We start from the raw sequence: 11,679 nt of genomic DNA, 5'->3' as shown, positions 1-11,679 counted from the left end.
TTTATTATTTCAGCAAATGTCATTACCAATTGAAATTTGCCAATGAGCCAACAGGATGCCTAAATTTACTCCAGGCTCATGTTGATCAGAATCACCAGCTGAAGTTGCCCAAGGAAGGAACAGTAAATGAGTTTTCTTTTTCTCTCCCACATGTTCACTCCCACACTCCCTCTTCCTCTGCCTGCCTTTGCTGTTGACAAAAACAGAGGCGTGACTCTTAAAAGTAAGAATTTTCTATTCCAATGTTGAAAGGCAGCACCACACTTGACTTTAATTTTCTAAATGACCCAAGTTTGACAGGGATTTGGAATTGACTGTGTTGGTGGATAAAGCAATCTGAATTCAATTACTTTAAATCCTAAAACATAGTGTGTGTGTGTCTGTGTGTGCACGCGCATGCACGCACATGTGCATGTCTGAAGTTCTCCTGGCTGGAAGGTCTGGATTTCCAAACGATCCCGTGGCAGAATGTCCCCTAAGCTGCCTCCCCCTTGCCCCATCTCAGGATGTGCATTTCCTGATTGATGGCAGGTCTTGGTGGTGCTATTTAAGAGGACAGCCTCTTTTATTGAAAAGGATACTGATGTCCATCCAACTAATAGGAAGTTATGGATCAGTTCCATGAAGAACTCTCTTTAGAATTTCAGAAAATGAGCATTAGGGGAAATGAAATTTAAGATGTTAAAGTGGATATTTTTAACGTAATTGGAGACTTTCACATAATACCAGGTACGAAGTTGATCATATATGCTGGAGTTGGTTGGATAAATTGCAGAGTCAATTTTGGTTTCCATCAAGAAAACGTAAAAAAAAAAAAAAAAATAAAAAAATTACTTTTCTTCGTTAGCTAAAGAGTATGCATGTGTGCCAAGGAAGCATGTCATCGAACCGCTCTCATTCCCTGACATTCGGGCGGGGAGGGGGGAGGGTGTCAAACCCAAAATACACCCACATATCTAAAGTATTAAGTTAGGCTAGGTTAGGCCATGTGTGGTGGCTCGCACCTGTAATCCCAGCACTCTGAGAGGCAAAGGCAGGTGGATTGCTTGAACTCAGGAGTTTGAGGCCAGCCTGAGCAAGAGTGAGACCATGTCTCTACTAAAAATGGAAAAATTTGCTAGGGTCGTGGAGGGCACCCATAGTTCCAGCTGCTTGGGAAGCTGAGGCAAGAGGATCACTTAAGCCTAAGAGTTTAAGGTTGCTGTGAGCTAGGCTGATGCCACAGCACTCTAGCCTGAGTGACAGAGTGAGACTCTGTCCCTGAAAACAAACAAAACAATATTAGGTTAAGTCTGCCAACATTTCAGCTAATGAATAACCTCTAGGAAACAGCCTTCCCAGATTGGCCAGAACTGGAGGGGCAGAACTGGGTGTGTGTTCTGTTGCTCCTCCTGCGCACTCAGGGTGCCAGCACAGAGAGGGTCTCACCTGCTGACCTTTGTCCCCTGTTTTGCTCTCCTGAAAGAAGTCAGGATGCATGAGGTGGTGCTTCACGGGGAACGATGACATTTGGCGAGTGGTTTGTGTGTTGCTGAGAAAAGATTCCTGGAAATCCCCTCATGGAAGACTCAGAAATCTAATTGACTTAATTACAGGATGGAAGGAAGGGAATAACCATGCAAATGCCAAGAGGGACCCAGATGTCACTTTGAATCATTTTGCCTCCCGGTAAACTGTTTTCACGTAGGAAAAAGGAAAAGCTTGAAGCTTAAACAAAAGCAGCTCAGCTGGAAACAGATGTGTTCCCTGACCCACGGCAAGGCGGGCGCACGCAGTCGCTCTGCGCCTGGGCCCTGCTCTCCTGCGTCCCCAGCGAGCTGGCTTTCAAGGTCAAATTAACAGTGCACAGCATCCTGCATCTGCGTCCTGACAGTGAGTGACAGCAGGCCCTGGGCTGGCAGGGCAGTCACAGAAGTGGATCTTCATGAGCAATCAAAAAGAGATTAATGGGTTTTCACAGTTCTGGATTTCACTTGTACTGAAAATGAATATTTGTAAGTGCTGGGGGAATATTCTGGAATAAAGAATATGGACAAAGACCTGCATATATATATATATATATATGTACATACTTGCGTATTTTTCCCCTAAGCATCTGACCAGGGCTTTGCAGAAATGTTGAAAAGGATAGGAAATGGACAGACACATTATTTGAATAAAGACAAGTGGGAATTTTTAATCATTCTGGCGATATAAAGGCGAATTCTTGTCACCTCTACCTGTCCTGACAGGTCGTCATTCCCCTGTTTCACTTTGCATGTGTCCAAACTGGCCAATCACCGTGAGAAACATTTCTCCAAGAGCCCCCACCCTGGGGTGTTGGATTTGAACCCTGAGTACCTGGGGGGCTAGTTTTTAATTCAGTCTCCATGGCCTCCTCATTTCAGACACAGGTTCTCCTTTGAACAGCACTAGCCTACTCGGCCAGTTAAAAAGGACATTTCCCCTAACATTTAATGTGATCAGCTGTTAGCGGGCCAAGGTGGGCTGTCCTAGGTACTAGGGCATTCCAGTCTGCCTATAGCACTCCTGAATGTGCAGGGTCATTGTATTTGGGCACAGGCGAGTCTCACTTGAACCTTTGGTGTCATGTCCGGTGCTCTGCCCACTCATCCTTCAGCACCAGGGACCATGTCTTCCTCTTCACCTTCCCAGTGTCCTGCTCAGCGATTGGCTCTTCCTCTTCACCTTCCCAGTGTCCTGCTCAGCGATTGGCTCCTCCTCTTCACCTTCCCAGTGTCCTGCTCAGCGATTGGCTCCTCCTCTTCACCTTCCCAGTGTCCTACTCAGCGATTGGCTCCTTGTCTTCACCTTCCCAGTGTCCTACTCAGCGATTGGCTCCTCCTCTTCACCTTCCCAGTGTCCTGCTCAGCGATTGGCTCCTCCTCTTCACCTTCCCAGTGTCCTGCTCAGCGATTGGCTCCTCCTCTTCACCTTCCCAGTGTCCTGGTCAGCGATTGGCTCCTCCTCTTCACCTTCCCAGTGTCCTGGTCAGCGATTGGCTCCTCCTCTTCACCTTCCCAGTGTCCTGGTCAGCGATTGGCTCCTCCTCTTCACCTTCCCAGTGTCCTGCTCAGCGATTGGCTTCTCCTCTTCACCTTCCCAGTGTCCTGGTCAGTGATTAGCTCCTCCTCTTCACCTTCCCAATGTCCTGATCAGCAATTGACTCCTCCTCTTCACCTTCCCAATGTCCTGCTCAGTAATTGGCTCCTTTTTCTTCACCTTCCCAGTGTCCTGCTCAGTGATTGGCTCTTCCTCTTCACCTTCCCAGTGTCTTGGTCAGTGATTGGCTCCTCCTCTTCACCTTCCCTGTGTCCTGGTCAGTGATTGGCTCCTCCTCTTCACCTTCCCAGTGTCCCACTGGTTGGCTGATGGTCAAGAGCCAAGGACAGTTGTGCAGTGAGATTCAATACTTGACTTCTGCGGTGAGATTCAGTATTTGACTAAAGCGGCTTTGGTCAAGGCCACTTTGTTTGCCCCTGGGATCTTGGCAAATGTTGAATAACACGAAAAACAGAAGATAAGATACCAGACCAAGTTTCTGGCCCAAAGCTAACATTAGTTCAAGTTGAATGTGATGTGACGATGTCTTTATCTGAGAAACCGTGGAGACTGTCTTATCTGAAATGCTCTCTGTTCTGCTAAAAGAGAGAGAAAGGAAGGAAGAGTTTCTTTCTATAGACTTATGAGTATTTAATAGGCCAAGGAACTCTGGATGCTTGAACGTGGGTCCCATCAGGGAGATGGCCGTCCCCACCTCTGGGCCCTAAGTGTGCTGTAGGGCAGTGGTCCCAACATTTTTGGCAGTTTCATGGAAGGCAAATTTTCCATGGACTGAGGAGGAAGGAATGGTTTGGAGATGACTCAAGCACATTTAATTTACTCTGCACTTTATTTCTATTATTATTACACTATAATATATAAGGAAATAATTATACAATTCACCATAATGCAGAATCAGTGGGAGCTCTGAGCTTGTTTTCCTGCAACTAGATGGCCCTAGCACTAGCACCCCTGCCTTACATCCCCATCAGCATTATATTCTCATAAGGAGGTGCCACCTAGATCCCTTCATGTGTGCATTTTACAGTAGGGTTCCCAGTCCTCTGAGAATCTAATGTTGCTGCTGAAGGGACAGGAGGCGGTGACGCTAGTGATGGGGAGTGGCTGTAAATACAGACCAGCTTCACTTGCTCTCCCTGGCTCACCGCCTGCTGTGTGGCTGTGTTCTTAACATACCACAGACCACTGCAGTTCTGCTGCTAAGGGTTTGGGGACCACGGCTGTGGGGGAGTCCAAGTCAAGAGCTTACTCGGGCACGCACAGAGGGATGAAGCCACGTGGAGTGTGGCTCTAGAACACCTTCTGGAAGAGATGCTTTTTGGCTGAGCCTTAACAGGTACCATTTAGGCATTTGGGGGATTTGGGAGGGGAATTTCTGATGCAGGGTCTTGGGGGGTGCAAGCTGCCAAGTCAGGGATCACCAGGGATGCACAGGGGCAGTAGGAGAGACACGGGTTGGTGGGCAGATAGGCAGGACGGTTGACTCAATGCCCGACAGTCTCAGACCACCATGCAGTGCCCTCACACGGTCAAAGGCTGGGCATGCAAAAGCTGACAAATGGACTCAGTCTTTATCCCCTTATGCCTCTTACTATTGAGCTGGAGAGTCAGATAGTAAACAAATAAGCACACAATTTAATGTGCAATTGCACAGAGAGCTACTCAGCCACAGAAAGGAATGGAATAATGTCTCTCACAGCAACTTGGACGGAACTGGAGATCATTATCTTAAGTGAAGTGTCTCAGGAACGGAAAAACAAAGACCATGTGTGCTCTCTAATAATTGGGAACTAATCAATGGGCACAAAGATATGTAAGGGCCATAGGAAATCAAGGAGGTGGCGGGAAGGAGAGGAGTAAACACTTACCTCTCAGGTACAATGAGCACCATTTGGGTGATAGGTAGGCTCACTAAAAGCCCTGACTTAAGCAATATAAATAGTACCCATGTCACAAAAACATTTGTACTCCTTTTATATTTTGAGCTAACTAACTAAATACATAAATAAGTAAATAGTCAAAGGACTCTGAAGGAAAAGGAAAACAGGTGCAGCAGCAAAAAGCATCTCAGGAAGGGGACCCTTCAGTGAGGGCCACCTCAAGAAGATGACCCAGAGAAGTAGAGAGGGTCAGTGCCTGGACAAGAACCAGCCACACGGGTGATTTTCAATCAATGTGCCACAGAGAAAAAATTTAAGATCATTAATTAAATTATTTTCAAAAGAATTCAAAGCATGACAAGCATATGAGCATGTTCTTTTTTTCCACTTTTTTTTTTGATCAACATAATTTAAATGTTCCATGGAAGTTTAACTATATGTTTGCCATGAGATAAAAAAGGTTGAAAACAGTGAGCCTTGTGGAGAGTGATGGAAAGAGGATGCTCTCTGAGCCACGTGGGCAGTGATGGAGAGATGGTGCTCTCATAGCTCTCAGGGCCACAGGAAATGTCTACCACCTATGTTCACCAGTGACTGCCTGGGGTTCTCAAGTCCATTCACCTGCAGGCTCCAACATCACACTGTTCCTCCCAACATCAGCAGCCCCTGAGATGCAGCTCAGTGCTGGCTCTGGTGGCCAACTCCTGTGGTCTCCATTGAGTGTTATTTCACCAAAAGCAATTCAAATCTCAAATCATGTTTACTGCGGCTGCAGATTCTACCAGCTGCCTGGGAATGCTCTTACCTCCAGATGATTAATAAATGACAAATATTTCTTTCCTTTTCAACATTCTCCCCAGAGGGTTATTGAAACCATGGAGAGGAAAATATTCCAGAAGATATGGCATTGTCAGCAGCCATGGAGTAGCCTTGTAAAGAGCAACTGTAACAGTAAAAATATAATCTATAAAGGCAACAGGCCTAGAAGAGAGAGAGGGGTAAAAGTTACTGGAGATAAAATCGGCTTTTATGGGAGCAGAAGGTACCACTGTTGCTCTTATAACTGGTGAGCATCCTGGTATCACTAGCCCCTTTGTCAGTCTCCAAGTCAATATATTGACTGTTCATCTTCATCCCATATCAGAGTGGGTTAGACGAGGTTATTTTGGTGAAACCGATTTTTCTTGCCAGGAATGGGCAGTTGGCACAGTGACCACATTGTCTAGTTAGAGAGAAATGTGCTGTTTGCAGAATTGGATTTGGGCTGAATAAGGACCAACAGTTTCTCTCTGAATTAAAGAGAAGGTAGATTTATTAGGGACAGGCTTTCCACCATAGGATCTCACAGATATTTAAGCCAAATCCCCCTAAAGTCAGATGTAATAAATGGAAGTTTTCACCTAGTGTGAGATAGATGAGATTGCCTCTGGTGTGTGTTTTGGCTCCCTATTTGGGAACCCTAAGTTCTGAACTCATATAAAACCTTCAGTTTCCCAGGATAAAATGCACTCTGTGAAATTAGTTGACTTTCTCTAAATGGACTGGTCGCCCTGGCATTGACAAGCGTGTTTCAGGAGGTGCAGACATCCTCGTGCTGCTGGCGTGGGTGGTGTCCTCAGCTTCAGGGATGGTAGTTGGTAGTTTTCCTTTGGCTAAGTTTCCTGGCCCGGTCTGGGCCTTGCTGTGTCTGTCTTTTAGTGCAGGTTTATTTTCACATTTTCCTACACTTGCTCAGACTCCAGGGAAACTGCTTTATCTGCAAATCCAATCTTTATTTTCCAACACCTCTTTTCCCTTGAAACACTTCTACTCATAGCACAGACCTATGCTATGGGTAGAACCAGCCATGTCAGTGATTTGTAAATAAAAGTCTCTTCTGATCCCAATTCTTTCCTTCCTTCATTCATTCGTGGGACAAACATTTCTTGTGTGTTTTCCATGTGCCAGGCGCTGTCCTTAGATCAACTCTTAGGAATTCCCACAGCAATTTGCGCAATGCTTAAAGCACACCATGTGTTGGACAAACATTTGCAGGATGACGAATGGATGATTATGTAGTCTGACTTCAGTTTGCTAACCCCTCTACTTGGAAGTCCAAGTCAAGAGCTCACTCAGGCATGCACAGAGGGATGGAGCCATGGCCTCCTTAAGGTCGTCCTGTGTGTGTCGCTCTCCCTCTCTTGTGGGCATAATAGGCGATTGTAACATTATTTAAAACCAGGCAAAGAGAACCCTGAAGTCAATTAGGCCTATAAAAGTCCACAGTTGAATTAGCCATCATCGTTTCCTAAAATGAAAGTAATCAGAGAGGCCACATGAACAATTAGTGGTTAGTACACAGCTCACTCTTGCTCAGTAATTCACTGTTTGTGACAGTCAACTATTCTAATATTTTCTCTCTTCATTCATTACCTGACTTGATTAGGAGCAGCTATTTCAATGTTAATGGGTATTTAATATTCTGGTCCAGCCTCTTATGTGAAAGATTGTAAATAGGGTGGATTGAAATATTTCACACGAAGCCAAATCGGTCTTCAGTCCTGCTGTTTCCATGTTGTGGCTCAGTCATCATATGGTGCTCACTGTCGAGGCCGTGCCAGTGCACCCATCTCCATGAGAGATCCTTATAAAATTAGCTCCATCTGGTGCAACATGAGGACAGCAATCCCAGGGATGGAAGAGAATTGCCAGCTTTGGGGAGGAGATGGAATGCATTAGAATCATGGGGATGAAGGTCCAGCAGAGCCTGCAGCCTCGCCTCCACATGGAGAACAGGTCTGCACAGAGGCCAGCCCCAGCTATGAGGCAGGTGATCTGTAGGCACTTGCTGAATTAGTAAATGACCCTACGTATTCTCTTGGTCTGCAGCCAAGCTTTCCCTTAAGACCTTCCTAATATAAGGATGCACCCCTGAGCAACAAGGGATTGTTTTGAAAGATAAGGACTGAGTGTTTATTTTAATCCTGCCCCAGAAATGTATCTAGCATACAATAGGTGCTTGATAAATTTATGTTCAATAAAGAAATCAACAAATATATCCTTTAGGAAGGCAACCCACAAATTGTCCCTATAATAGGGCTCAAAGAAATGAATGTTCTGTTGTTAAAATGACAAGGGACTCTGTATTTACGTCAACCAAATGCAATTGTCTTGAGCATCTTGAGAACACAAAACAGTGTGTAGCTAAAGGTTACTCTGCCTCAAAGGTGCTTATGGTATCCAGGGGACTGGAGATGTGTCAGGTGCCATGTAATTACCTTCCTTGTCCCTCCAAGTCAGATCTTAATTCTGCTTAGTCTATTGGGGGATGATTATTCTGTGGAATTCTCAAACTGTTGACCTCAAGGGTCCACGAAGAACATGAAAGCAGCTTTGGGATAGGGGTGTCCAATCGGCTGCCCACAGGCTGCCGGTGGATTATGTGAGGACTGCTTTGCTTGTCTATGGTGTTAGATACTGGGGAAGATATATATTTTCTCATTAGCTTTCGTTAGTATTTGTGTATTCAATATGAGGTCCAAGACAGCTCTTCTTCCTCCAATGTATGGCAGAGAAGAAAAAGTGTTGGATACCCCCGCTGGGATGCACACACATCATGTATATCTTTCCCTAAGACTTGCCATGTTTTTCAGGGAGCTTGTTTTCTGTATTATGTTGTTAGAGTGAATGAAAAAACTCTCATAATGGGCAGCCTATTTCTTTGCTATCATTTGACTCCAGTGCTTGCTCAAAGCCTTAGAAACCACCTCTAAAAGAGCCAAATTAATCATCATGAAAACCAAAAAGATTGGAGATCCTGGTGTGGAAGCTAAGAACTCTAAGGAGAATCATCTGTCCAAGCAAGAGCCCCTTCCACCTTGGAAGTGGACCCAGTGGAGACCCTCATACACTACCATGATTGTGCTTAAGAAATATTTAGGGAGGAAGCCTGTAAAGAATAAGAGTACCCAGCACTCACACAGGGCTGGAAATCACTCCTATTGCCACCAAACAGACTAGAAAACCTCATTATTCAAAGGGAATTTCATAAATTACACAGAGAGATCTTTCTGCAGTAGTGGGGAATAATTAGTCTAATTAATCCTAGACTAAATGCTCCTATGATCTGGTCTAACAAATCTTAAAAGCAAGACTGGAAAGGCTTGAACTTTTTTTGATGAAATAGCTGTTACCTAAAGGATGAAACTTAAAATGTCTGAAGCATAATAATACATTGCTAGGCATGTAAAGAGCAAAAAAATATTATACGCAAGGAGGGGAAAAAGTAAGAAAAATTGGAACTGATACGGATAATAAAATTAGAAGGCAAGGCACTAAAACAGTTATTAGAATTCTATTCTGTGTTCAGAAAATACAAGGAAGATTTTTTTTAATGACATCAAGTTTTTAGAGATGAAAACTACAATATCTGAGATGAAAAATTCATTGGATGAAGTAGTCGATTAGACATTGCAGAAGAAAAAAACAGTGAAATGAAAGTCAGTAATAGAAAGTGTCCAAATAAAATGCACAAAGAAAAGAGAAATGTAAAGAAAAGAGCATCCGTGAGCTATAAGTCAATTGTAAGTGGTCTAATATATGTGTAATTGGAGGCCCTGAAGAAGAAGAGAAAGAGAGAGGAACAGAAAAAAAAATATCTGAAGAAAGAATAGCCACAGTGTTTCCACACTCGATGAAAATTCTAAACCCACAGACACACAAAGGTCAAGAAACTCAAAGAAATGTTAAACCCAAGAAACATTTGTTAACTAAAGAAATTAAGTTATTCAGACCAATAATAAAGGAAAATTAACTTAAAATCAGTCTGAGAAAAGGAGATAGATGTAAAGAGGAACAAAGACAACAACAACAGATGTGTTGCAAACACAGTGTAAGCAGGAAGATGGCAGTGGAGCCACATCTGTAAAGTACTGGGGCAAAAAATTGTCAACCTAGAACTGTATACCCAGTGAATAAATGCTTACAAAAATGAAGGCAAGAAAAGACTTCTCTAAAGAGACAAAAACTGAAACAATGGATCATCAGCACTAAAACCAAATATTAAAGGGAGTCCTGTGGGTGGAAGAAAACTGATACCAGATGGAAAAACAGATTTAAGAGCTCCAGAAGACCCACTTTAAGACATAGACAGGTTAAAAGTAAAGGGTAGAAATATATGTACCATATAAAGGCTACTCAAAGGAAAGCTGGGGTAGTAACCATGTGATAAACTACTGCTCTACAACAAGAAGGAATAAGCTGTAGATGTGAACAGCGACCTGAGTGAATCTCAAGCTAATGATGCTGAGAAAAAACAGATTCCCCCCACCCAAAAAAGAGCACATACTGTAAAATTACACTTATAAAAAACACAAAATTATTTATTTTGTTTATACAAAATAAATTTATCTTATACAAATAATTATATATTAATCTGTTAATATATAATTAACAATTATATGAATCTAATTATAAATTAATCTTGTATAAATAATTTATTTTGTTTATACAAAATCTTTGTTTATACAAATCTTGTATAAACAAAATCAATTATTTATACAAGATTATATAAATACACTCATAGAAAACAGATCTATTGGTTGTCTGGGGGTCAGGGATATAGGACGGAGAGATTACAAAAGGGTTTGATGAAACTTTGGACGCGATGGGTATGTCCACCCTCTTATTTATAACAATAGTTTCACTGGTGTATACATATGTCATAACATAGTGAATCGTGTACCTTAAACATGTGCATCTTATTATATATTGACTATCCCTGAATTTAAGAATTTTTAAATTAAAATTAAAGTCATTAAAATATTAATGCTGCCCTACTCTTACAGATTCTAACTTATTTTGTCTAGGGTGTGTTATGCCCTGAACGGTGTTTTCCCCAAATGCATAGGTTGAAGCCCTAACTCCTCACACGACTGTGTTTGGAGAGAGGGCCTATAAAGAGGTAATTAAGGGTGGTAATTAAGTGAGGTCATATGGGTGGGGTCCCCATTCAACAAGAATGGTGTCCTTAGGAAAAGAAAATAAGGGCTGTGCTCGCCTAGAGAAAAAGCTAGAGAGAAGATGGTGACCTGTAGCCAAGGACAAAGGCCTTGCCACAAACCACTCCTGGGGGCACCTTGGTACTGGAGTTCTCCCTCCAGAAGTCTGAGAAAAAAATTTTTGTTGTTCAAGCCACCCAGTCATGGCAGTCCTGATGGGCTAACAGAGGGAGGTTTGAAATAACAGTGTTTTGCTGAAGCTCCCCAGGACATTTCCGTGAGTAGCCAGGACTATGACACGTGACATTAGGCCAGTGTCGAGTCTGGGCTTGCTAAATGCAAGTTCTGACCCAGCATCAAAACTTTGTCAATCTTCCCTGGGATTTCTTCTCTTCCTGTGGCCAATCTATTAATTCACACTGAGTTCACTTTGTGTGCTTGATGTAGGATATGTTTATTTCTAAATATTATCCTACATACTACATCTAAGCAGAATCTTGTACAACAGAATCTTGTACAGAATTCTGTACAACAGTCAGTCAAACAAGTTACTTGTCAAATTAGGACTTTATCTCCATTCAACTCAACAAATACATGTACACACTCCAGGCCAGGAATGGAGATGGGCATGATGGATCCTGTATAATAAGGCCAGATGAGGAACACAGCTTCCCAGCACTACAATCCTGTACCCTCCCACAATGTGTGTCATACCTGAGCATGGTGTTTTCAGCAAGCCAAATCTCTCTAGATATGGT

Source organism: Nycticebus coucang, chromosome 22 (genome assembly GCF_027406575.1).
Source record: "Nycticebus coucang isolate mNycCou1 chromosome 22, mNycCou1.pri, whole genome shotgun sequence".
Taxonomy (NCBI): Eukaryota; Metazoa; Chordata; class Mammalia; order Primates; family Lorisidae; genus Nycticebus; species Nycticebus coucang.
Note: the sequence above shows the minus strand (reverse complement) of the source record.